We start from the raw sequence: 27,055 nt of genomic DNA on the forward strand, positions 1-27,055 counted from the left end.
GAAACTCATTAAAAGGTCAGGCAGGAATTACAAAGCTGAATGCGTTCACCACACTCATGCCCTCCTGTCACCACGCTCTACATATGCGCATAATTTTTTGATCAGCTGAAGAATAACGTACAGTAATAAATGCAGATTTTATAAGTGCCCAGTTTAGGATCCATATAGTTTGGAATCAGCAGTCGGAAGAATTCACCTGGTTGGTGAAAATAATGGTGCATGTAAATATAGCCAAGAGCAACAAACAGAGACTTTGCAACAAAACTGAGAACGGTTAATCATTAATGTTCAGCAAAAAAGAGCAAAACGCAGGTAGACAAGTCCGAATGTAATCCAAATAACTTATACTGGGCTGATTCCACTAAGTAAACATACACAAGTATATAAAAAGATATGCGTATTGAAGAATGACACTATCTACATTACCTCTGATATGTAACTCTTTTGATAAAACTGAATCAGGCACAATTAGGAAAGGGGACATGGATGGGAGCTGTGCATGTTCACCAGGGTCCCCAGGGTCCAAAAGTCCTCTAATTTGAGTTTTCTAGTATTTGGTTGGCTATATTTCAGCCACAAATATATAAATTACAAAAATACCTGGATATAAATGTTCAATTTTGCCCAAGAAAAATCATAGCAAAAATCCTAGCCTATGTAAAATGGTTGAGGAGATATATGGATTTTTTTTGTTAAGGCGCCACCTACTGGGCAACTGTTATGACACTTGGGGCGTGGCCACAGAGCATTCTAGTGTATTGTAAAGTTTTTAGAAATTGGTCTTTGCATTCAGAAGATACGGCTCTTTTAGCACATACATGCAAGGGCCGAAAATTTAATTGACCTGTAGTAGCTGAATGGTTTGGCTGATCAAAATTGTTTTGGTAAATTATTTTTGTTATCAAACTCTCTACTTGCTATATTCCATATTTCACGAAATGAACAGCCTAGGATGAGTTCAAAAACTAAATGTTTTGGAAAATTCAAGATGATGGAAAGTATGTCAGCCAAAAGTAAATAAACCAAAAAGACGCAAGAGAACTATGGAATTCTGCCGATATAAGACTTTTACTCTATCCCATACAGGTAAATTCATTTATTGTTGCATCTCCTTTAGATGGGTATGCGTCATATGGCTCAGTAGCGGGTGGGATATGAGACCTAACTACCAATTTTGGTGGTGATAGTGCAATGATAATCCTGTCTTATTGGCATTTGAGTAAATTAAGCTCCTCCATGCAATGATTGATTGGCATGTGGTGGCCATTCTGTTTTCCATTCTTAACATATTTTTGATAATTATTGAGTTTCAGACATTGCTAAGTAACATAACACTAAAATTGGGAAGACATGGCAAAGGACATGTCCTCAAAAGTAGGTTTTGCATATTAAGCAAATATCATAAATTTGATGGGTGGTCCAAATCTTTATGGTATAAGCAACCAAAGCACAGAAAAAAAGAAGTTTTACTGTACAGCAGCACAACGCATAAAATCATGCAGATACATCATACAGAGACTTTAACCATTATATGGTTGTTGGTGCCAGATGGGCTTGGAGTATTTCAGAAACTGCTGATTTCCTGGAATTTTCACATAGAACAGTCTCTAGAGTTTACACAGAATGGTACAAAAAACAAAAGAACATTGAGTGACCAACAGTTCTGTGGGTGGAAATGCCTCGTTGATGAGAGAGGTCTGAGGAAAATGGCCAGATTGGTTTGAGCTGCCAGGAAAGATGCAGTAACTCAAATAATCACTCTTTACCACCGTGGTTAGTGTCTGCATGATTTTATGCATTGTGCTGCTGCCACATGATTGGCTGATTGGATAACTGCATAAATGAGCAGGTGTACAGGTACTCCTATTAAAGTGGATGGTGAGTGTATATTTTTCTCCTTCTAATGCTGTGCGCAGCCATGTAGAGAAGTGGTGTACCAAATTTCAGCTTGATCGGATTTACGATTCCTAAGAAACAGTTATCTGAAGTTAGCCCCTCCCCCTATGCATAACCACACCCCAAACTTTGCAACCTACCCCAGAATCGTGGCCTGTATACATCTTTCATGTTCTGTGTGAATCAGTACAAGTCATGAATTACAGCTGTTTGAGTAAATTTGAGTAACTCTGTCTCATTACAATTGATTGGCATGTGGCTGCCATATTCTTTACAAATGTGTTTTGTAAAAACATGTTTTCAAAACATATTTTGGATTATTATTGATCTGTCACCCACTTTGTGAAGATAGGACAAAAATCCTAAGACAAGTTCTCAAAATTAGGTTTTGCATATTATGCAAATTAGCTAAAAATCTAAGTTGGCTGAACTGAATGGCTCTTGAGGCTTTTTTTTTTTTCGGGAACAACTGAAGCAATAAGTGGCAATAAAAATTTTCACTGTAGGATTTATAGATTCTGAGATATGAGCCAAAGCACTTCACAAAACAGTTTGCTATAGCACCACCATTAGGCTGATCAGTCTCATCTCTCTTACCTGAGTAGTAGGAGGGAGTACTGACCACATTTCATGTAGTACTTACAGTATGGTCTGCACAATAAGTTTTGGCAGAGAAAAATAATAATAAGAAAAATCCTAACAAACAAAAGAGTTCCAAGCACTAAGTGCTTGGCCCCATAAATGGAGTTCTATGTACTATAGCATACCGAACTCAATGAGTGGTCAAACACACCCTCTAGAGCAGTGGTCATCACGATCTACCTGTCAATTGCCGACGCATTTTTAGCAGAAACTGTCAATGATCTCAACACATTTAACATAAAATAAAATAATTTTTAAAAATGCTTTGGTAAAATATCCACTGGCTAGCTAGATTTGAATACTGCTACATATTAAATTAGTGCCGTGCAACTGAGTGGGCAGGGAATAACATTAAGAAAAACATTAATTCTGTTACAGCTGTGAAATTAGGTTACCTCTGCAGATAACTATTTCCAGTTGCGTCACGTCAACCTGCTGTTATGCTACATAGCTAGCTAAGGTTCACTCCATATGTGTACTGTCAATGAGAAAAGAAGGCGAAATTATATCTTTTCCATGTCTAATGGGAAAATGAATTTGCTTTTACAGTAGTGAAATAAAAGACTTGACATGCCACTAGGACTAATTAGGAGCGCCTTCACGCCACTTACCATCTGAAATTCAAGGATTCATTCCCACTCAAGAGCGAAATATGAGAGCAAAGATTTCAAGAGAATCACTTTTCACAAAACCCGCCAAGAGAGCTAAAGCTGTTACCGAGGATTCATTCCTTGTTAGCCATCTCTTGGCCAAGCATGAGAAGCCCCTTCACAGATGGGGAGTTTTTAAAAGAAGCAATGACTGTCTTACACAGTCTTATTCAGGGACTTTATAATCAAAGAAGACATTAAAATGGAAATTAATGGTGTGCTGCTTTGTCCAGCAGCGGTAATGAGAAGATTGGAGCTGTTATCCGAGGACATTTCTGACCAGATTCTCAAGGATTTACAAATGCTTTTTCACAAATGAAAATCATCAAGTCCAAGTACCCACAAATATTTGATACCTTAGACTGCATTAGACTGCATTAGACTGCATTAGTCTGGCAGTCTCAACCTTCGCTCCAAATGACAAGGCACTGACTGAGAGAGTTCAGCCACATCCTTCCCACTGACTAAATGTGTCACAATATAAACACCGTGGCTCATATAATTTGAACTGTACACTCTAACTGTGCATGTTGCATTAACATTAACGTTATTAAGATGTTTCTATTCCTATTGTTGCCTATTGATATTTGAACTGTATTATTGTGTCACTGCGACTATTCAATTCCTTGCCTTATGATGTCAAATAAAGGCTGTAATAATGGGGCCTTTTGTCTTTTTTTTCACGCTTAAGCCATGCTCTACTTATCAGTTGTGACTGGGCATGGATTTTAATGATTATTGGGTTTTATTTGGCCTGTGGGACTTGGGTCAGATTCAATTCTGAATTAGGGTGTAAATCTCCTGGGCAACTGCACCATGCTGGCAATAGCATCGCGGTAGCAATAGAACAGAGAAGTCCGAACTGGAGACTGCTTCCCTAAGATGGTCAGTGCTGAGGCAGCAGGCCCATTACTGGGGTTCATCCGCTTGCTTCCAGGGACCTTATACACTTGCTGCATGAGCACTATTCTTGCAGTATGGCTCATTAGTCACTCTGAGCTAAAGCTGTGTATAGTGGAAACCAGCTAACCAGCTAAATAACCACGATTCAATTCTGAATCAGAGTTGGTTCAAATTAGGGTTTAAATCTACCAGCTGAGAGCATTGTATCGGCTTCGGCATCACTGCACAGCACAAGAGACGTCTGAGCCAGAGACTGCTTGATGGTCAAGGCTGAGACAGCAGAACACATTACTGGTGTTTGTTTTCGACTTCCAGTGACCTTAGATGATAATAACTAGTAATAACTAGCTGTTACTGGGGAGAAAATAAAGAGGTTATTAATATATTAACCCATTATCCCATTCTTTAGAACCAGAGGTGGGGACCTTTCTCCTTGTAGATTCTGAACACAGTTTATATGCTAACATGGATGTGATGCTCAAATAAAGTCCCATCTATGATCCAAAATACAATATGACAATGATGTGGTTTATAAATTTATGTTTATATAATGTGTTTAATAACAGTATTTCTTCCCCTTCCTAGACCTTACCTAACATTATCTCACCCAGCCCTACTATACCACCCCCGCCTTACCCACTCCACATCCAGTTACAGGTGCAAGAAAAACTTTTTCAAACACTGCATTACTCACAACATGTCTGAACATGTCGAAGGCCCCCAGAGGTTCTTAGAGAATATACCTAAACAAACAGCATTAGTCAGAGAAGCACTCAAAAGGCCAAGGGTAACTCTGAAGCAGTTGGAGATATCCACAGGTCAGGTGGCAGAAACTATTCATAGGACAGCCATAGTTCATACACTCCACGAAGCCGAGCTTTATAAAAGAGTGGCAAGAAGAAATCCATTATTGAAAAAATACACACATGAAATCCTGTTTGGAGGCATGGAGGCATGGTGGCTACTCAGCAAACATTTAGAAAATGGTAAGAACAAACTGTATTTTTTGGTCTTGGCACAAAAAATACAGAAAACACCTTCACCACAGTGGGGATTCTTTTCATCAACAGGGACTGTGAAACTGGTAAACCCACATCTGGGCATACTACCAACCTAATAAACACATTTGGATATACAGTCAGGTCCATAAGTATTTCGACAGTGAGATAATTTTCGTGATTGTACATTCACCACAATAGACTTGAAATGAAGCAATCAAGATGTGATTGAAGTGTAGACTTTCAGTTTTAATTCAAGGGGTTTAACAAAAATATTGCATTAACTTTTTAAAAATTACAGCCAATTTTTTTGGAGTCCCTCCATTTTCACAGGCCCAAAAGTTATTGGACAACTGACTGATAAGCAGTTTAATGGCCAGATGTGGCTTGTTTCCTTCTTACTGCATGACAAATTAAGGAGATAAAAGGTCTGGAGTTGATTCCAAGCGTTGATTTTGCATTTGGTAGCTGTTCTTGGGAATTTTTAATATGTGGTCCAAAGAGGTGTCGATGCAAGTGACGGAGGCCATCATTAGTCTGAAAAAACAAAACAGACCTATCAGAGAGATAGCAGAAACTAGGAGCTCCAAATTCAACAACATTCTTAATAAGAAGGAATACACGGGTGAGCTCAGCAACACCAAAAAACCTGGAAGACCACGGAAGACAACTAAAGCGGTTTCCTTTTTGAAGAAAAACCCCTTCACAACATCTAGGCAAGTCAAGAACACTCTGTAGGAGGTAGGCGTATCATTGTCAAAGTCTACAATCAAGAGACACCTTCATTAAGGTAAATACAGACAGTTTATCTCAAGATGCAAAATGTTTGTATTAGTGTTCCTCTCTGTTACTGCTTTTTTTTGTTCTTCCCCTATGTCTATTAGTTTGGAATGCAAAGTGTCCTTGAGCTGTGGAAAGGTGCTATATAATTAAAATGTAATATTATTATAATTATAATTATAATAATAATAATAATAATTATTATTATTATTATTATTATTATTATTATTATTATTATTATTATTATTATAAACCACTGGTTTATAATAATAACAAGAACAGAAAAGCTAGACAAGAACAGAAAGGCTAGATTAGACTTTAAAAAAAAAAAAAAAAAAAAAAGCCTGACCAGTTCAAACATGGTGGAGGCAGTGTTATGGCATGGGCATATGTGGCTGCCAGTGGAACTGGGTCACTGGTGTTTATTGATGATGTGACTGCTGATACATGTAGCAGGATGAATTCTGAACCATATAGAGCTATAGCTTCTGCTCAGACCCAAACAATGACCCAAAACATATGACGAAAGCAACCCAAAAGCTTCTTAAGGCAAAGGAATTAAATATTCTTAAATGGCCAAGTCAGTCACCTGACCTCAACCCAACTGAGCATGCTTTTCACTTACTGAAGACAAAACTGAAGGCAGAAAGACCCACAAACAAGCAGCAAATAAGAGTGGCTGCAGTAAAGGCCTGGAAAAGCATCTCAAGGAAGGAAACTCAGCATTTGTTGATGTCCATGGGTTCCAGACTTCAGGCAGTCATTGACTGCAAAGGATTTGCATCCAAGTATTAAAAATAATCCTAATATATATGATTGTTAGGTTGTCCAGTTACTTTTGAGCCTGTGAAAATGGATCGTCTATGTAAAAGAATGGCTAAAATGAATAAACTGTTAAAGCAATATTTATGTTAAATCACTTGAATTAAAGCTGAAAGTCTACACTTCAATCATGTCTTGATTGCTTCATTTCAAATCCATTGTGTCACTGTCCAAATACTTATGGACCTGACTGTATAATCTGAACAAGTGCATATGATATTTGGGTGTCCATATACCTTTGTCTATTTAGTGCACCTAGTATAGTTTATATATTATGTACTATATATCGGATAATTATAATAACTGATCCAATGTTGGGTTTTCTCTCTCTCTCTCTCTCTCTCTCCCAACATCACTTTATTTAGTCAAATACAGTTTCACAGTTGTATATATTTGCTACATAAAATATCTACTACTACTACCACCACCACCACCACCACCAACAATAGTAATAATATAAAGCAACAGGCAGCACAGTGCCACAGCAGGTAGTGTTGCTGCCTCACAGCTCCAGGGTTTGATCATGATCTCAGGTTACTGTCTTTGTGGAGTTTCTGTGCAAATGAAGTTGGCTGGTCTGTAGTCTCAGTAGATCTGCATGTTGGAAAGTGTGTGTATGTTCATGAGGGTAGGCTGTCAATTCTGTCACATCAGCATACCCCAAAACTGTCTCACCTCATCAAGCATGCCATTTTAACGATCATCAAATAACTCGTATAAAACACATTTAAAGTATGGGGGGGAAAAATTCCCAAAAATAATTTGTGGAGATTAAAATGTAAGCTTGTCTTAAATTCATTTACATGGCAATGAGCAGGGTTAAATATTTGTACTGCTGCCAGCCACTAGAGGGCCCCAGAGACATTTTGGCTTCAGTTTTCAACCCCTGTTATTTACGCCCACACATGTAGCTATATAGTCTTTGCTATGTGCATGGTTCCTTGAGATGGACTGGCATGTCATCCAGGGTGTATTTCTGCCTCAGCCCTAGTGTTCCTGGGAGAAGCTCTGGATCCACCACAACCCTGACCAGGATAAAGTGGAGAATAATGAGCAACAGTAAACAGACTAAAGAATCAGAATCAAATTTATTGTTCCATATGGGAAATCTGTCCAATAAAACCTGAAGAACAAATAATAATAATAATAATAATAATAATAATAATACAATAAACAGATTACAAACAGACTAGATAAAAGACAGAATAAAATGCAATAATAAAATAAAATAGACGCAAACACAGCAGATGCTGGATTAAGAGACGCTCAGTTAAAAATGAACAAATTAATTAATTAAAAAATTGATAAAAACAAACAAGTAAATTAAATAGTCTCTACAGAGCTTTTATTGCACATACTATGAAGGAGTGTTTAATTCTGTTGCACCTGGTCCTGGGAAGTCTGTACCTTCTACCTGATGGCAGCAGTTCAAACTAATGATTGAGAGGATGGGAGAGATCACCAATGATGTTTTTAGCTCTTCTCCATACATATCTGTGAGAGATGTCAGAAAGTGATGTCTTGCTGGCAGCATTCGTGACTTTGTTCAGCTTTCTCTTTCTCAGCTTCAGGTTGCCATAACAGATTACAAGACCGAACGTTAAAACAGACTCAATAAAAGCTCCATAAAATAGTGTCATCTGTTTTGTGTTAACATTAAAAACCACTTAACTGCCTTAAAAAGTACAATCTCTGGTTGCATTTTTTACTGATTGCTTCTATGTTGCTGTCAAAACTCAAGTTCTTTTCTGTCACAGTTCCCAAGAAGTTGTAGCTATCCATGAGTTCCAGTTTTTCCCCCCGTTCTTGTTTCTGTGAGTGGCTGTGGTATTGTTCTGAAGTCAATGGCCATATCTTTGTTTTTGTGACACTAAAGGCTAGTGATATGTGAGATAATTTGGAATACGTCACACATATTTTATTAGGATCATCATGTAAACTAAATCAGAAATATTTCTTAAAAGAATACAGATGTTGTGGTTGTGTTTAAAAAAAAAAAAAACTGGCCAAAGTATCATTTTGGTTTCGAGAACTGTGTAATTCCTGGCGTCAAAATCTGACAGCCCTACTTGGGCATTACACATGCTTGAATTGCGCTTTCCATATTTCAGTACTCTAATAAAGTGTTGATTGTATTGTTTTCATAGGAAGACAAAGAACGGAGGAACTGTGTTACCATATGCATTTACAGGCACGTGAAACTAACACATCTCTCTCAGCTTAGGTCACTGCCACAACTCGCTCTTCTCTACATCTTGCCATCACATGCCGTTTGACCAGTTATGATGCCAGTTTCATCTGCATCTCATATGTCACCCCCACTAAACCTAGGTCTGGCTTCTTACGACTTCAAGATTACTAAAAAAAAAAAAAAAACATTACCACACTGTGGTTATTACTTTTTAAAGCAAACTCCTTTGCTATGGCTTCTTGGGTGACAGAATGGGGTTCCTCTTCATGAAAAAAGAGAACCAGTTAGCTCCAGCCTCTGATATTTAACCAATCTTTTGAACCAATCTTTTTACCTGTGAAAATAATAGTCCCATTATCTTCTCTTTTTTTCTTATAGTACACAAAATTGCATCAAAATTCCATGTGCTTAATATCAGTTTTGAGGAGTAGCAAGATACAAGTAGGAACACTACTAGCTTTTCCAGTATCAAGCAAATTTGATCCACTTTTAACCACACAAATTGCAATAGTGCAAACTATTGTAGAATTATTAGTGTTGAACATGTAGGTGTGTGCACTTCCGCTTGCATGGACCTGTCTGGAGAATAACAGAATCACATTGCAGCCACAGAGGATGAATTCTTCTAGTGATGAACGCAAGAAAATCAAACCAAGGCCATAATTATCAATGTTTATGAGCATGAAAGATTCACATTTGTTTGTAATCTGTGCGAACTACAAATGAAAATTTTAACAACATCCAAGACAATAAACATCAATTTTACGGACGTACATAAAGATTGACAACTAGAGTATAAAACCATTTCTAAAGCTTTGAATGTTCCCAGGAGCACCAGGACTCTTCCTAGTGCTGTCCGGCCAAACTCAGCAGCCAGGCTACATCAATCAGACCTTTATGGTAGAGTGCATATGGTATGCATACTGTATAGTATAAACACATATGATAGGCACTTAAAGGTCTTCTCTGGTCTGATTCTGCTCTGCCACAGCCATACTGTATGCCATTCTGTGGCATACTTTCTCTCCGCTGTGAAGCACAGCAACTCAAAAGAACTGAGGAAAAGAAAACTGCAGCCAAATACAAAGCGATCCTTGAATAAAACTTGAAGATTTAACATTCAGCACAACAATGATGAAGCATACAGCCAAGACAATGCTGGAGTGGCTTTGGGACAAGTCTCTGAATATCTTGAGTGACCCAGCCAAAGCTCAGACTTGTACAGCAGTGAAGAGCCCTGAAGATAGCAGTTCACAGACACTCCCCATACAATCTGATTGAGCTTCAGAGGATCTGGCAGGAAGAACTGAGAAATTACCCAAATCCAGCTGTGAAAAGCTTGTAGAGATGTACCCATAAATACTTGAAGCTATACGATAATTGCTGCTAAAGGTGCTTCTACCAAGCACTAAATAAAAGGTCTGAATACTTATCTAAGTGATATTCCAGAGATGTCAACTATTGATTTGTAAGACGGCGTGGCTAGATTAGATGTCCAATTTTCAGATTTCAGCAGACACAGTAACACTGAGATACTGTTTTTGTAGCAGTTGCTGCATGGATGGTACTTCTGTTTGGCACTTGGTACTTGCAAGTTCTCCATTCTGTGGAATGTCCTTTTGTTGCAATAGCCTAATCATTTATTATTCAGTTACATTAGTTAAACACACATTAACCTAATTAGGAACATGCAGAGTATGAGTGTTAGTGCTCTGCTCTACAGGTTATTCCATAGTACATTCAACACTCCTGCTATTTATTTTTTTTTTAAATCCAACATACAATGTATATGTGAACTTTGATATCTGTATAGTTATATAAACTATGCATGGCCAGCTGATTTCTCTGTAACAGACGCAGTGGCAGAGGTACTGTTGTCACCACGGAAACCACTAGTTGCCAGGCAACCAACCCATCAAGCTAGACTATGAGTGAGCATAGTATCCAGTGATGGGATTCCAGCAGCTCTAGGTGTCAAAATACATCCGCTTGCTTTGTGTCTCTGTGTGCTCCTAAGTGACTAAGTAGGTGGGCTGAAGGCTGAAAGGACATCGATAAAGCATTGAGATGTTCTTTAATAAAAAAGAGGTGGGTGACTGCAGGAATTGAATGGAGAAAAGAAAATCAAAACAGGCACAAAGCTACTGAGCGAAAAACAAGAACACTTCATTGGCCTCTCATTTGGTTTTAGATCTATGTTAAGAAAAATTGACAGGTCCAACAGTATGAGGTGATGTGAACTTTACTTCTCCTTAGATCTGCAGTACGTTCACTGAGCACCCCAATGGTAACCAGCCATTGCTCCAAAGATGCCCTTCACTGGAGGAGAATTAACTAATACACCATAGCAAACACTTAACCCATGGCTGGAATTAAAAGAAAAAATAAACTGGCTGGAAGCAAATGTGTTTAAAAAAAAATGGTACAGTGGTTTTTGTAAAGGCATGCTATACTATCACTACACAATGACTGATTTATGCTGCTACACTACACCTCCTCATTTATGCAGTTATCCAAACAGCCAATCATGTGGCAGCAGCAAAATGCATAAAATCATGCAGATACAGGTCAAGAGCTTCAGGTAATGTTCACATCGAACATCAGAATGGGGAAAAATGTGATCTCTGTGACTCTCTGTGATCTCTGTGTACTCTGTGGTCTTCTGCTATTGTAGCCCAACCACCTCAAGTCTGAACTCTCTTATCAACAAGGTGTTTCCACCCACAGAACTGTCACTCACTCAATGTTCTTTGTTTTTCAGCCCATTCTGTGTAAACTCTAGAGACTGTTGTCCATCTGACACCAACAACCATGCCACGGTTAAAGTCACAGAGATCACACTTTTTCCCAATTCTGGTGTTTGATGTGAATATTACCTGAAGCTCTTGACCTGTATCTCCATGGTTATATGCATTGTGCTGTTGCCACATGATTGGCTGACTGCATAAATGAGCAGGTGTACAGGTGTTCCTAATAAATTGGATGGTGAGTGTATCTATATATACACATACACGCAGACACACACGCTTGCATTTTTGTGGTCTGGGCCATATGTATGAAGAACCACAGGAGAAGCTCGCTCTCTCCTGAGGATGACTGCCCTCTAATAAGATTAATTAAATCTGTGAAAGACAAACAAGGCAATCTCCTATCTCACTGCATGCACACATACATAAAGGCGTGAACACATATTCACACACAACACAAACGCCTTAATCTAAGCCTAATTAGTAGGGTTTCTTAATTACTCAAGTCATGGATTTTGCTGCTAATTTACTGTTATTTCTTCCAACTGTCTGTGTTTCACCTTATTAAGTGTTTGCAGATTTAAGGCATTTGTTGAGTGTGTGCAAAACCCTGTTTTGGTTCTGGCTGATGCAATTAACCTTTGGCTTTGAAAAGTTGGACTCATTTCAAACTCTCTGATTATATAATTTGAGTTTATTTCTTAGATTTAAACCAATTCCCTCACATTTCTTCACTCCTTTATGTAATTTATTCTTTCTCTCCCATCTTGTTATCCAACTCAGTCACTCTCTCTGGGGGTAAACCAATTTCCATTCTTGTTTTTAGTCTTCAGATCCTTGCCAGTTTCCATGACAACACAGCTCTCTTTCTCTCTATCACCACACCTCAGGATCTTTTCATTCCTGCTGTTTTTTTTCTCTTCTCCTCTAATCTTAACCTTCCATTTCCTCCTTTTTTTCTTTTCATGCCTGTTAGGTTTCTCTCTTTAGCTCTCATCTCCTTACCTAATTGACATTGGGGCTATGCCGGCACACAACAACAAAAGGTGCTGGACAAAGAGAAACTGAGAAGAGACAGAGAGTAGAAAAGAAAGAAAATGATCTCAGCAGAGGAGGGGAACTGCACTCGGTGTCCTTGAACACCTCTGTCACTGCACATCATGCTCCGTGCCTGAAAGTGATTTAACACTGAGGGGATCATTATTTGGGCATCTCTCTCCTTAATCTGTTGTTCTCTTTAGACAAAGATTCATTTCTCTCATGAAAGTAAATTAAATATCCCTGAGGCCGACAGCAGGTATTAGATTGCCTTTGTTTGTGGACATACATGAGAATACACTACATTATATAAAAATCTACTCCAGTTTACCCATTTAAAAAGCATTAGCTGGAAATTTATAGCTTGGCTCTTCCTTCCTTTTTCCTGCTTAACAACTTTTTTTTCTCACCAACTGCCTTCTCAGCCAAATAAACTCACCTCTCCGATGCTTGGTGCTAGAGACTGTACCACAACAAGTATGGGGGGCAAAGGCAGAGGGCTGTTCCCAGAAGAAATATGAACTTGAAATTGTTAGGGGCATTTAAGGAAAGCAACACTTAGTTTACAGAACCTTGGCTAATTTTTGACTTCCAAAAATAAAATTCATAAACCTAGTTTTGAACATGACTTACCTTGCAGTAATTTCACCATGTTACATCAGGCATTTATTATTATATTCATGTTTACTGAAATAGGGAGTATTAAAACACACACACACACACACACACACACACATAGATAAAAATGAGCTTGATTCCTCAGGTGCTGTCTGTTACATCAGGTCTAATATCTACATAGTGACTAATTTCCTGTATGGATCAATTTGCATATTTACACTTTCACATCAAACCCTCATTGCAAGATTGAGGATTTATCTTGCGGTGGTTCAATACAACAGTGCAGATCATCGCTGCTCTTCCTGAGATTTTCCAGCTTTCTGCACCACCAGAGGGAGTGCTCACCTGTGAAATAAGGAGGGACTGGAGCGCAGATCTACCCCATCATCACACATTCATTCACATGTCTACTACCACATACCTATGAACAGGATAACACACACCACATACAGTTCTATCACCACATACCTATGAACAGGATAACACACACCAGAATAACATCAAACATCAGGTCTATCATCTTATTTGGAAGCAGACTTTTGTCATAATTAGAGCGGCAAATAAGAGAGGACGTTTCTCAGGGGACAGACCACTTTTATTAGGTTTTGTGTCTTTATAAATATTGAACTTAGAAATCTATTGCATAACAATAGGTATAATAGCACTGTATATAATAATAATAAGAAGAAGAAGAAGAAGAATACAGTGGATATAAAAAGTTTACATGCTGTGATGTAAAAAATAAAACCATGAAAATAAATCATGTCAAGGCTTTTTATCCACCTTTAATGTGATCTAACAACCAACAATGTGATATAACAACTAATAACAAGAAGTATGTGCAATAACTAAACGACACAATGAGGTATACACGAAATAACTATTTTAGTGACAACTTTAAGATATGTAAAGTGCAATAATTACTGTATAAGTTGTGTAACAACCAGAACAGTGCAACAATACAGAATGTAGAATAACTAAAAATCTTGCATGTGCAACTCTGTGCAATAACCAACATACTGTATGTGCAATAATAATAACAACAATAATAATAATAATTATACTAATAAGAAGAAGGGGTGGTTGGGGAGGGTACGTGGGGAGGGTAAGTAGGGAGGGCAGAATGGAAGTGTGTTATTTGTTATGTGTATTATATTAAATGTTACTTGTGGATGGTTGGGAGGGCATGTGGGGAAACTTGTCTGCCTTGGAGATGCAGCTACAATTTTGTTGTCCTTGACCATGACAATAAATCTTGAACAAAATTCAGTTGAAAAACAAATAGAAACATTTAGGAAAAAAATAAAAAAACTTACAATAACATGGCAGAAACACATGTGCACACCCTTTTATAATGGGGCATGTGACTTTGCTCAGAATGAACCAATCACAATCAAACTCATGTTCAAATGTTCAATGAAGTGATTGTGATTAACCCCAAATAAAGATCAGCTGTTTCTGTAGGATTTTCTTTCATTTACTTTTTCTTCTTAGTTTCATCCGACTGCTGAAGCTATGGTCCACAAAGAGTTTACAAAGCATGTACAGGATCTCATTGTCAAAAGGTATCAATCAGGAGAGGGGTAAAAAAGAATTTCCAAGACATTAGATGTACCATTGAACACTGTGAAGGACATCATCAACAAGTGGAGAAGATGGGGGACCACAGTGACATTACCAAGAACAGGACGTCCCTCCAAAATTGATGACAGGACCAGAGTAAAACTTATCAGGGAGGCTGCCGAGAGACCTACGACAACATTACAGGAGCTGCAGAAATATCTGTCAGGTATTGGTCACTACCTGCATGTGACAACAATCTCTTGTATTCTTCACATGTCTTGGCTATAGGATAGGGGAGCTAGACAGAAGCCCTTTCTCACAAAAAAAAAAATACATACATACATACATACATACAATAAGCCCAAACAATGTGGCAAAATGTGTTATGGTCTGCTGAGACCAATGTAGAACTTCTAAAAGATATGTTTGGCACAAAAACACTTCAGCTTATCGCCTAAAGAACACAATACCCATGGTGAAACATGGTGGTGGCAGCATCATGCTAAGGGGCTGCTTCTCTTCAGCTGGGGTTCTAGGAGGAATCACGGATAGCTCCAAATACCAATCCATTTTGGCACAAAACCTGCAGGCCTCTTTCAGACAGTTGAAGATGAAGTGATGACAACCCAAAGCACAAGTCTAAGTCAACAGAGAAATACCTTTCAGAAGGAGAAGATCAATGTTTAGGAATGGCCCAATCACAGCCCAGATTTAATCCCATCAAAATGATTGAAGAGGGCTGTGCACAGGAGACCCCCTCGCAAACTGCTAGATCTGGAGCAATTATTTTTTTTTTTTTTGCAAGGAAGAGTGGAATAAAATGGCCAAATCAAGATGTACTAAGCTGGTAGACTCTTACTCAAAAAGACTGAGTGCTGTATTACATGGAAAAGGTGCTGCAACAAAGTAATAGTTAAGGAGTGTGCATACTTCTAGCAGCCAACAAAACTTAAGTGAAAAAAAATAGAAAAGTTTTAGGGGAAAAAAGAGAGAGAAAAACTTTACAATAACCTGCTTGCATGTCACATTAAAGGTGGGAAAAGATCTGACATGATTTATCTTGATTTCATTACGAAAACCTGCAATTTTAACAGGAGTGTGCAAACTTTTTATATCCACTGTAACATTATTATTATTATTATTATTATTATTGCTGTTATCATCATCATCATCATCATTATTAATTATTATTATTATATTATTGTTCTAGTCGTTATTATCAATATCATTATTATTATTAGTAGTAGTAGTAGTAGTATTAGTATTATTATTATTACAGATTGAATTAGCTTTCATATGAGAGAAATACATAGCAGTGTGTGTTTTTAATTTGTTTACTATTTTTTTGACTTACATAATGAAATCTTTGTGTATAATTTGATAATTGATTGGCAGGAATAGGTTTAGCTGCTGTGGCTGTCCAAGTGTGCAGGACAAACCGAGTAACCTGATCAAACGACACTCGAGTGGGTGTGTGAGTCGTTTCCATCAGCTGCTCCGTGTGTGTGTGTGTGTGTGTGTGTGTGCGTGCGTGTGCGCGCGCGCGCCTGAGTGTTGTGTGGTACCTACGCTATGGTGTGTGTGATATGAACGCGATGTCCTGCCCTTCCCCGTCGTCTCCGATCGCGGAATCATGATCTGCTGTCTTCCCCGGGACTCTTCCGCCTCGAGCCGAACGAGCGCGATTGTGAAAGCGCCTCATTTCTGATCGCCGCCGTGCTGCTCGCGGGATTTGCGGGGATTTGCGGGGATTTGCTGCTTTTGCTTACCGGAGCCTGAGGATCTCGCGCGGTGGTGATGTCAGCTCGGCCGTCACTCCTGACATCGGCTTCCCTCCCGGACGCGACGGAAAGGTGGTAGGAAACATCTCAGTGTCACTTAAAACACAAACCTCACTGTTGTTCAGTCCACGGACTGGATGGTCTAACTGTAAAACTGGTTCACAAACCAAGCTCGCGTCTGTCGAGCAAAAACAATACTGAAATCAATACTCAAATCGCCCGCAGTTCGCAGATGCACCGAAACGTTACTTAGCTGAACGGAAGAGTAGCTCCGCGCTAGCTAGCCTGCTGCAGTTAGCTAGCCGTGGTGGCTAAGTGGCTAGCTAAGCTGTTCATGCAGTGGAAGCTAATGAGCTGACGACAAACAAGGCAGACGTCAGGCCGTTTCCATGTTACTGTCAAATGGCGCAGAACGAAATGTTTCTCACAGTCATGGACGGGCAGTTCCTTCCTCTGCGTGTTATTTTCTCCTGCTTTTTTAATGTCGGCTAGTTAAAGGGGAATGTGTAGTCACAGTCAGGCAGGAGCTTGGAGAATTGTGTGTGCTATCAGTAGCACAGGCGAGACAGTCAGAGCCACCGGCTGGAGCTGGAGCTGGAGCTCGCGCTGCGAGACATAAAGCCCAGTGTTGTTCAGACTACACCAAGACTGCAGCATGACTGCTCCTTCCACATCATGCTGGAAAAAAAGTTACTCGAATCCTGTGCAAACTTTACTATCACGTCTCCACTACACTGTCTGACTTCTCCTAACTCTGGAAATGTTCTGATTCTGGTTTAAAAGTTCAAGCTACTGTAACTGATCTCTGATCTTTATGATCTTCATAATGATCCAGCTAGGAATGGCTGTGACTTGGAGCTCAGGTTTTGGCAGGAACAGGAGTTCCTGTTAACAATGCAATCACAAAGTCTGTTTGTGTCACTTCATAAAGTCTGCATTAGTGCCAGTATGGGCACGGCTTTGCACCTCCTGGTTGGGCTTTAACCAGGTGATATGTGATGATTGTTATTGTTATTGAACTTGACTGAAAAAAAATCTGCCAAGTATGCTCGGACACTGTGATGTGCTCTATCTACGGTCATGCCAGGAGTTTGTGAAGGCTTCTTCATACCTAAAGCACCACCAGATTGGATCCACGGGGTATTCTTACAGTTTAAACGCTTCTTTCGGCTGTATTGCTTGTGCTAGTCTACAGGGTGTCCCAAAAGTCTCTATACGTAGGGCAAATTAACACGTTTTAGCAAACTGTCTTCCAAAACTTTTCATACTTAGTGTATATTATATATAATTTTTTTTCAGATAGCCTTTAAGAATGCCTTTGACAGACAAAGAGTGTATTGAAATTGTTCTCATGGCTGGATTTGGAAGCTGTCCCAAGGTTGCAATGGACATGCAATTACATGCATAACACCAGATGTGTTACACAAGTTTGTCATGAGTAGGAGAGATGGCTCTATGTGTGTTTACAAAGAAATGGCAATCATGTAGAGAACGTTTTTTTTGGTGAAAATGTGTTTATTTCCGCTATGTATGGAAACTTTTGGGGTACCCTGTACTATACCCTGTCCTGTTTACTCCTCAGAAAGGCAATCCAAGGTGTTTAAGTCTGCAGGCTCCATATTACAGGGATGTTGGGATTATTGCTTCATATCATAGTCTTTGTATGTATGCAAACAAAACATGGTCACAAATCCATTTAAAAAGAGCTTTGTCTCCTTTTGTTTTCTGACATTTAAGACAGCTTGTTTTTTTTTTTAATCAAATTGTACAAAATGTTGTAAACTAAACAATAGTTTCATAAGTTTAAGAAACTATATTTCTCTGCACTCCTACATATGTGTAAACAGAAATATAGTTAGAGCTCACCTCTTAAAGGTACAGAGATCAGAAATAGAAATATGTACGTTATACACACCTGAATGCTCATAATGAACATAAAAAAATTTACAATATACACTACAATACAATATAACAACCAAAAATATGTTATTAAATTATATAACAACTGTAAATGTCACAGACATGTAAAATGTCACCTATATTCCTGGCCTCTAATTGTTGTTAAGGAACAGTTACCTATACTTCAATGACAGGAGTCATATACCAACAAGTAGAACTCGATGCCAACGACGTCAACACGGATTCCTCTGTCTGGTCTTTCTTCTTACTGATGTGTATGCCTGCAACTCACTTAAAATATACTTCAAACAGAAAGGAAGCAACTGAAGAAAAACTACTTCAGACATTTGGCCTTGCTGTGACCTTGACCCTGCTTGGATCAATTCCAAAACCAATGATAATTCCATATAAAACCTACAAGCCTTCATTCACTCTTTCTTGAGATATCATGCAGAAGGACGCATGGATGGACGGATTGATGGCAGAAATCTTAGATTGCCAGAAAATGGGCCTTGAGTTTCCAAACATGAAGGTGTAAATAAACAGGAAGGATGCTATCGAAGACCATTTCTGACATTTGACTTTGCTGTGACCTTGATCTTGTTTGTAATCAATTCCAAAATCTAATGGGTTTATCTGCTGGTTAGAATGATAAGTTCATATAAATCCTACCAACATTCAACCACTCGTTCTTAAGATATTGCTCTAACAAGAATCTGAGACATATGCACGGATGGACAGATGGACGGATGGAAGTGCAGACAACCAAAAAACTAATGCCCCCAGCACCTTTTGATTACTATCTTATTCTTTATTATGGGTCTATCCAAAACGTTAGTTTTTGTCTTTATGCTAACATATCATACAAGACCTCTTTTATTTAGGATGGTTTTAATGATGTTTCGTGTATTGGACCTTTTTCCATCTGCAGCAAGTGTCAAGGTCCTGGTGGCTTGGTATTGAGTGACAGAAAGTGGTTAGGTGTTGAGGTCTCTAGATCACTGATATCATTTGATGCTTTTGTGATTTGGTCAGTTATTGCTTGCTACTGCTATTGGTTGATCAGTTCATATGCAGGTTACAATGATAATTCCATATAAATCCTACAAAGATTCAACCACTTGTTTGAGTTTTTGTGCCAACGAGAATTTCGAATCACAGACAGACATATGGACACATGGATCATACCTAGCCAAAAAAAAAGGGTCTTGAGTTCCTGAAAATGAACATGTATGTAGCATCTTTGTAGGTAGGAAGGAAGCTGCTGAAGAAAAAATATTTCAGACATTTAACCTTGCTGTGACCATGACTCCGTTTGGAACAATTCCAAAATCTAGTCAGTTCATCTGCTGGTTACTGGAATAATTCCATATAAATCCTGCAAGCATTCCATCACATGTTCTTGAGATATTGTGCTACTGAAAATCTCTGATGGACAGACAACCAGAAAATACAATGTCTCCAACACTTAGTGGTAGAGGCATGAAAAAGAGGTAGGTCATCCAGCAGTACTCTGTCAGCAGGTACGTCAGCCAGTAGCTACTTCCCTGTAGGGGCAGGCAGTCAATGGCAAGTGACACATTTACTTGTTGCTGGTCTTTTACTGGGAATCCAGTAGTTATAGATTTGGATAGGATATGGATATTTTTATTTTTGTGAATGTTTTGTAGGATCAATTTAGAGAAGAAGATTTTTGGGCAAGATCACAGGTTGTTTGTCTGGCGTGAGTCTTCCACCAACACACAGAATTCCATCTTGCAACACAGAGTTTAACCTATAGATGGGACTATTTTTCTTTACATTTATTCCATGCTGTAGAGCTGATGTCTCATCCGAAAATCCACGTTTCTGATTGTATTTCACAATCTCAATCTCCATCTGTCTCAGATAACTGAAATGTGACTTCCCTTCCATGCTGCCTTGAACAGTTTCCCAAACTTTTTCCATCTGAGGCACACTTTCCAAATTTCCAGAATCTTATGGCACACCTGTCATAACCCCCAAATGCCCCCTCCCCAAACACACACACACAGCGTATAACTTATTTTCAATGGGAAACCTTAGATCGTGATAAAGCATACAACGTGGGTATCCTAGCAGGAATGAATGAGAGACAGATGTGTGGCTCCTGTTCTGCTGTTCTTAGATGTTCTCTGTACTTGTTCTTGATGTATGTCAGGCTTGAAAAGCCAAGTTCACACAAATATGTTGTTGAGAAGGGTAAAAGAATTTCAAAGGCTCTACTTGCGCTTACTGGATAGTCCTTCTCAACAGTAATCCAAAAACTGTCCAAAGCTATGTCGTACACTTTTGTTTACAAACTGCGGCCATCCCTTAGTTCAAGTGAGTTGCTCTTGTGCTCGTAGTGGCGTGTCTTTGAGCGTTCAGTTGTACATGAACTCCTTGGGTCATGAACCCAGTCAAATTGTGCATGAGACACAGTGGAAAGTAAAAATTAAAGCTCTTCTTGTTTTTTAAATGCTCAGCAGTAAGGCCTTTTTTAGTGTGCCCTTTTTATTTTCCTCTGTTCTCCATAAGAGCACCATAGTACGAGCTTGGATTGGAATCCTAGCAGTTTGTCTATTGACAAAAGAAGATTTCTGTTTTTACCTTTCATTTTCCTTTTCAATTCACTGAAGTTCCTAAACACGTCAGCCAAGTAAGAGAGTTTTGAGCACCAACTCAGCCCTGCTGATTCCTACTATAACCTTGCCACAGGAAAGCCATCATACATCCACTTACGTATGACTCTGATAAGTAATCATCCCACCTGTCTTGAGCCTGCATAAGTCTTGCAGGATTCTTTTTGCAGGCAAAACCAGAGGAAAAAGCCCAAAAGCCTAAACAGCCCAAAGTTTCATAGATAGAGCTAATGACTGAGATCAATGAAAGAACCTTCTGACTGTTCACTTAACAAGATAAAATCCTCCTTTGGCACATAATTTTCTCAGGACTTTTGACCACTGAATACCTGCTTCTTGTATTCAGACAAACAATAATCTACATAATTTTTTTAAAGAACTCTGTAAACAACGTTTTTCTTGTATATTGCTTTGTTATCCTCAACAGATTTTTGGAGAGCAAAACTCATGCAACATGGTGAGGAAGAAGCACTGAACAAATGTACAACCATTTTGTATTCCACCAAGTCTCCAGTGCAGTCACCATTAGACCACCATAAGGACCGTAGGGCTGAATCTTCACTGTGGACTATGATAAAATATCTACATCTTCTACATCTGCTATAATAGCTACAGGTTCCTGTCTGAATGACTTTGACAAGCATGCTGGTGGGAGCAGGGACTTAAAAGTAGAAACATGACACAAAACACGACACTCAACTTCTGCTTGACAAGATGATATATGTCATGGTGAAGTATAGGCCATATAACTCCATCTGATCTTTCTTTGACAACTTGACAGCATAACTTTTTTTTTTTTTTTTAAAGAAAATCACTCATGAAGACTATAATCAACATGGAGCTTTGGATTTTTTATCAACTTCCCCTTGAGTTTATGTACTCACAGTCATCTTTTGATTATCAGGCATGCAGACATTCCTATTCTTCAAAGGTAAGCACATTCACAGTGTGTCACAGTGTTAGCTGATTATGACGCCATCTCCATAAATTGATCATCTTTTTTGGATATTTCAAGTTTGTCATCCCTTTCAGCTTCTGAAAAAATCCTGTTTAAAGTTCTGATACCACAATTTCTCAGATATGTGATTTGCAGTCACTTCAAACAACCTGCCAGGATTCTATAGCTTTGGGTAAATTAGCTCCAATGAGCAGTCCAATATCTGCATTTAGTTCAGGGAGAGTCACCTGATACTGCCACGCAATCATCCTGCAAGTAGAATCATTTGTACAACCTTCCGATCTGTAGCCCAAAGCCTTAACTACTTGGCTACCACTGCCACTCGGCTACCTATCTTTGCTTTTTTATGAGTGTTCAGATCACTTTTTACCATCAGGCTGTATTTTATGTTTCCAAACACTGGGTAAAAAGAAAGTTTCACTTGTTTGTTTTTGAAATTAACCAATTCATTAAACTCTAGCACTGCTTTGCTCATGGATTTTGCAAACAACCATCCTCCATTTTTCTCTTATATTGTATGGACGCTTTGTCACTATTGGTCTTATATTTATTATCCATCTCTTCCCTATAATTGATGTCTGCCATAGCATTACAGTATTGTACAAAAAATTACTCGTTCCCTGTGTTGCTCTACAGTATTCTCTAGCTGGCTCCATATGCAAACAGCTTTGAATCTGTTTGATCTTATCCAGAGTGAGTTACAGAAGTGCTTTGAAGTCTCTTTCAAAAAACACATCCTCATACTAGTTCACCAGGTTTGGGATTAAAGGTATCATCAGTCTGAAACCCTGCTGGGTCATTAGTATAGCATGATTAACACAAGACAAGTATTTTTTAATAACATAGTGCTAATTTAAATGCTTGTTGAAGAGGTACAGTGGATATAAAAAGTTAAAGTGGCGGGTTTTGTGAAGTATTACAAGCAGAAGATGCTTTAACAAAGTATAAGTTAAGTCAGGTTATGTAGGTTTCATTTTTTTTGCATCACAAATATCTGCAGTTTTAACAGGGGTGTGTAGACTTTCTGTATCCCCTGAAGGTCTTCAGTCTTTGACGATAAGTAGTGACTTAGATGTTCGGACAACCAGAGGAAGTTAATTCCACCACCTCAGTGTCAGGACAAAGAAGAGGCTTGATGCATGTCTTACTTGTACCCTGAGAGATGGTGGGTCTAAGAGCTGTTCTAGTGCGGGGTATGATAAGTGCTTTAAGGTAGGTGGTCATTGGTACTTTTTTGGTTTATAGGTAAGCATCAGTGTTTTCAATCTGATGTGAGCAGCTACAGGAAGCTAGTGGAGGGAGTGTAGAAATGGGATAGTGTGGTAGAACTTGGGGAAGTTGAAACAAGTTGTGAAGCTGCATTCTGGATTAGAGAGGTTGAGTAGTGCGCCAGGAGCGCGTTGTTGCAATCCAGTCTAGAAAGGACAAGGGACTGAACAAGCACCTGAGTGGCCAGATCCCCCTAATGTTGTAGAGAAGGAAATGACATGAGCAAGTAACTTTAGCAATGCGAGGCAAGAAGGACAGTTGGTTGTCCATAGTTACCCAAGGTTGTGTGCAGTGACAGATGGTGAGATCTGAGAGTTGTCCAGGAAGATCACAAGAACTTGACATGGGAATGCTTCTCCTGGGATGTACAGTAGCTCAGTTTTGCTGGCATTAAATTTCAGCTGATTAGCTACCATTCTTCATGAGATGTCTGCCAGACATGCTGAGATCCATGCAGAAACATGGGTAGAGTGGAATTTTTTACTACAAAACCTGAGGTAGGTTGAGTGTCATTGGCATAGCAGTGGTGTGAAGATGAGTGTCATCAGCATAGCAGTGGTATGAAAACCAATGTGTGAATATGACCTCACCAAGAGACTGGGTGTAGAGGGAGAACAGAAGAACACCCAGCACTGAGCCTTGTGGGACACCGGTGGAGATTCTACATGCAGTAAATGTGGATTCCCTCCATGTCACCTGATATGAGCATCCCTCCAGGTAGGAGGCAGACCACTGGCATGCTGTGTCATGAATTCCAAGACTCATGAGGATGGACAGGAGAGTCTTGTGATTGACCGTGTCGAAGGCTGCTGAAAGGTCAGGGCAGATTAGGACTGATGACTGTTTGGCTGATCTAGCAGCATGAAGCTACTCAGTAATGGCCACAAGAGCAGTTTCTGCCACAGAGAAGTGAAACTGGCCAGTAGTTGCTGATGTCTGAGGTATCCGGAGTGGGTTTCAGAATAGGAATAACCTTAGCTGTCTTGAATGTAGTCAGTACATGACCAGGTGCTATGGAGTGATTAATGATAGAAGAGATGAAGGGAAGGAGGTCCTGAGAGACGGACTGGTGCATCGTGGAGGGGTTGAGACCCGGCAGGCAGGTGGTGGAATTTCAGGACAAAGTAACCTGCAGAATTTCGTATGTCCATAGAGTAGAAAAAGTGTCAAAGAAGAGGGAGGATAATCCTGAATGTGTAGTGTAGGAATAGGGGTAGGAATGAGGGACTGGCAAATTTTTCCAATCTTCTTGTTAACGAAAGTGGCACTGTGGTCAGCCATCAGGAAAAATGGTGAAGGAGGAGAAGAGAAGGTCTTGAACTACATCCTCAAATGCTCAAATTAAAAGCTTTTATTCAAGAGGACCTCCCTTAAGATGGGCATGTCTAGCTGTGGCAGCAAAGAGAATTTCTACTGCTTCACCAAATAATCTGTGATGTTGGCCTGATGTTCCATAGTGTTACTAAAATTCCTTTAATAGAATGATTAATCTCAGAAAAGCAAGTGTACAAATCTTATCTTTGTATTCACATGGTGAGTTTTCTTCTATCAGCATGAACATTAGTATCATCGACCATAATCTGCTCTATCGTTTTACTCTTGTTTGTCAACTGAGCAAGCTTACCTCTTCTTGACTGTGTGAACCTTTGCAATCAACAGCTTTCACAGTCATTTTCACTTGCCTCTTGGTGTTAACAACAATCCTCACTTTTCCTTTTTGTTATTATTTGAGCCGCTTATAAATAATGATAGCTTGTCAACAATGTAGGGTATCACGTAATTTGAAAAAACATATTAGCATATTGATAGCAAATAGCTTTTTACTGAACTTGATTTTCGTGACAGTCACACACCTCACACTGAGTTCTATCTGAACTCTGAGATTCATAAACCTTCTAAATATTATTTGGATTCAGTCTTATTGAAAGGAGCATATGTTGCATTTGAGGCGAAGTCGCAACTTGTAATTCCCTGCCTACAACTGATAAAAACCACAGAAAGCACCCCTTCAACTTGAAATTTCTACTCGTCAGCTTAGGGTAGTCTTCTCAACTACCAGCTCCTTCCCTGTTTACGGAGTGACATAAAATCAACGTGATCACACACACTGTGAACAGTGTAAAGTCCCGCTTCTCCACTTTTAAATTAGTTTATAGCAATATTTGGTTAAATCTATAACACTGACCATACTAATCACTGTTTTGAAAAGGTAATCATCAACGTTAGAGTTATTACTAATATTAGGTGGCCAGCTAGTTGCTAAGCTACTCACTATTGTCCGCCATTGTTGCTGTCCTGCAGGTTCAGTCCAGAATGTTGCATGAATGTTTGGAGTTCACTAAAGTAGGACAGTACCAATAGCCACTCAGGCCTGTAACTGTAACAGTGGAGTCAAGGTAGCTTTTTATGAACTTTACGTGCTCTGATAGAACAAACAAAAGACATACTTTCGAAGACGCGTCTTGATTTTTTTGTTTGTTTGTTTTTTTTATTTTAAACTTCACGTCACATGTCAAATTACCACTTACAAAGCACCACAAACGCACCAATAGTTTCTTGACTAAATGCGGGCTGCAGATTACAGTGGTGTTGTGATTCTTGACTAGCTCTATCAGATGACGAATTTTTGTGTAGTGTGCATTTACTGTAACTCAGAACCTCAACCACTGGGCCATAACTGCCCCTAGACTTAACACCCTGAATAACAGCAGTGATAGGTCTGTGGTAGTTTGTATAAACTGTCATGATTTGTTTTGAAATTGTGCAGACAATTCAGAATGCATATTGTGGAGTGTGTGTATGTGAGAGGAACAGAGAGATGGTAGAAGAATGCGTGAAGTGTAATTTGACTGCACGTGGCTGCTCTTTGGCCCACTGGTCTCCCCATTAGCCAGCACTGTAAGAGTGATATCCTACTGTTCTATTTATAGCAGTACACAGAGTTTGCAACTTGATCCGGAAGCCTGATAGCCCCAGTATGCCTTTCCAGCACACAAACTCAAAACCATTTAGGCCCCTCATTGTCCATTCTCATTCCAGCCACATTTAGGAGCTAACTTGTTTAAGCTTGGGGTATTACATCACAAGGGTTGTGCATGCAATGTGACACGTATTTCTGTGCTCTAAATTGTGCTTGATATTTACCTCAGTGGAACATAATTTAAATGCAGAGTGCATGAAAGCAAAATGCTTTCCAAATACATAAAAGATGCAGTGAACTCTTGCCTCCTCTATGATTAAACTCTTGCATCTGGATGGCTAGCAATGAAAATGGTTCAAGTCAGTTTCTAGCAAGTTTCATTTTTGATGTTTGCATGAAAAATTTTTATTTTTTTTTTAATGATATGAAAAAATGAAACCTTGTCAGATATTTTTCCACTTTTAATGGGAAATAGTAACCAACAAAATTCAAGTGAAAACCAAATAGAAAGGTTTTAGTGAGAAAAAGGATAAAAGAAAAAAAAACCTGGTTGCACAAATTTTCACACCCCTTAATTAACACTTCGTTAAAGTCTAAAGTTTGCCTTTTGCTTGTAGTGCTGCACTCAGTCTTTTTGGGTAAGAGTCTACCAATTCAATGGGAATGTTATTCCACCCTTTCTTACAGAAATGCCCCAGATCTATCATATTGCAAGGGGTCTCCTTTGCACAGTCCTAT

The 27,055-nt window shown here is 39.0% G+C and overlaps 1 protein-coding gene and 1 long non-coding RNA gene across 6 annotated transcripts in view; one reads left to right on the forward strand and one right to left on the reverse strand.

Annotated features, from left to right (window-relative positions):
- Positions 1–13,307: 13,307 nt before the first annotated feature.
- LOC128318521 (uncharacterized) lies at positions 13,308–16,555 on the reverse strand. The gene is made up of 2 exons (XR_008301898.1): positions 16,418–16,555; positions 13,308–15,487 (listed from the first exon to the last, which is right to left on the reverse strand). It is a non-coding gene; the product is annotated as an uncharacterized LOC128318521 (long non-coding RNA).
- Positions 16,363–27,055, forward strand: part of bcl9l (bcl9 like) — a 47,306-nt gene continuing 36,613 nt past the window's right edge. For 3 of the 5 annotated variants that reach the window (XM_026913606.3, XM_026913611.3, XM_026913609.3), the window contains exon 1: positions 16,364–16,701. The gene's annotated coding sequence lies outside the window, so the exon portion shown is untranslated. Of the gene's footprint in view, positions 16,705–27,055 lie in introns of all 5 variants that reach the window. The other 2 variants (XM_026913610.3, XM_026913607.3) reach the window with 2 other exon arrangements.

The sequence above is a fragment of the Pangasianodon hypophthalmus genome, chromosome 6 (assembly GCF_027358585.1).
Source record: "Pangasianodon hypophthalmus isolate fPanHyp1 chromosome 6, fPanHyp1.pri, whole genome shotgun sequence".
NCBI lineage: Eukaryota > Metazoa > Chordata > Actinopteri > Siluriformes > Pangasiidae > Pangasianodon > Pangasianodon hypophthalmus.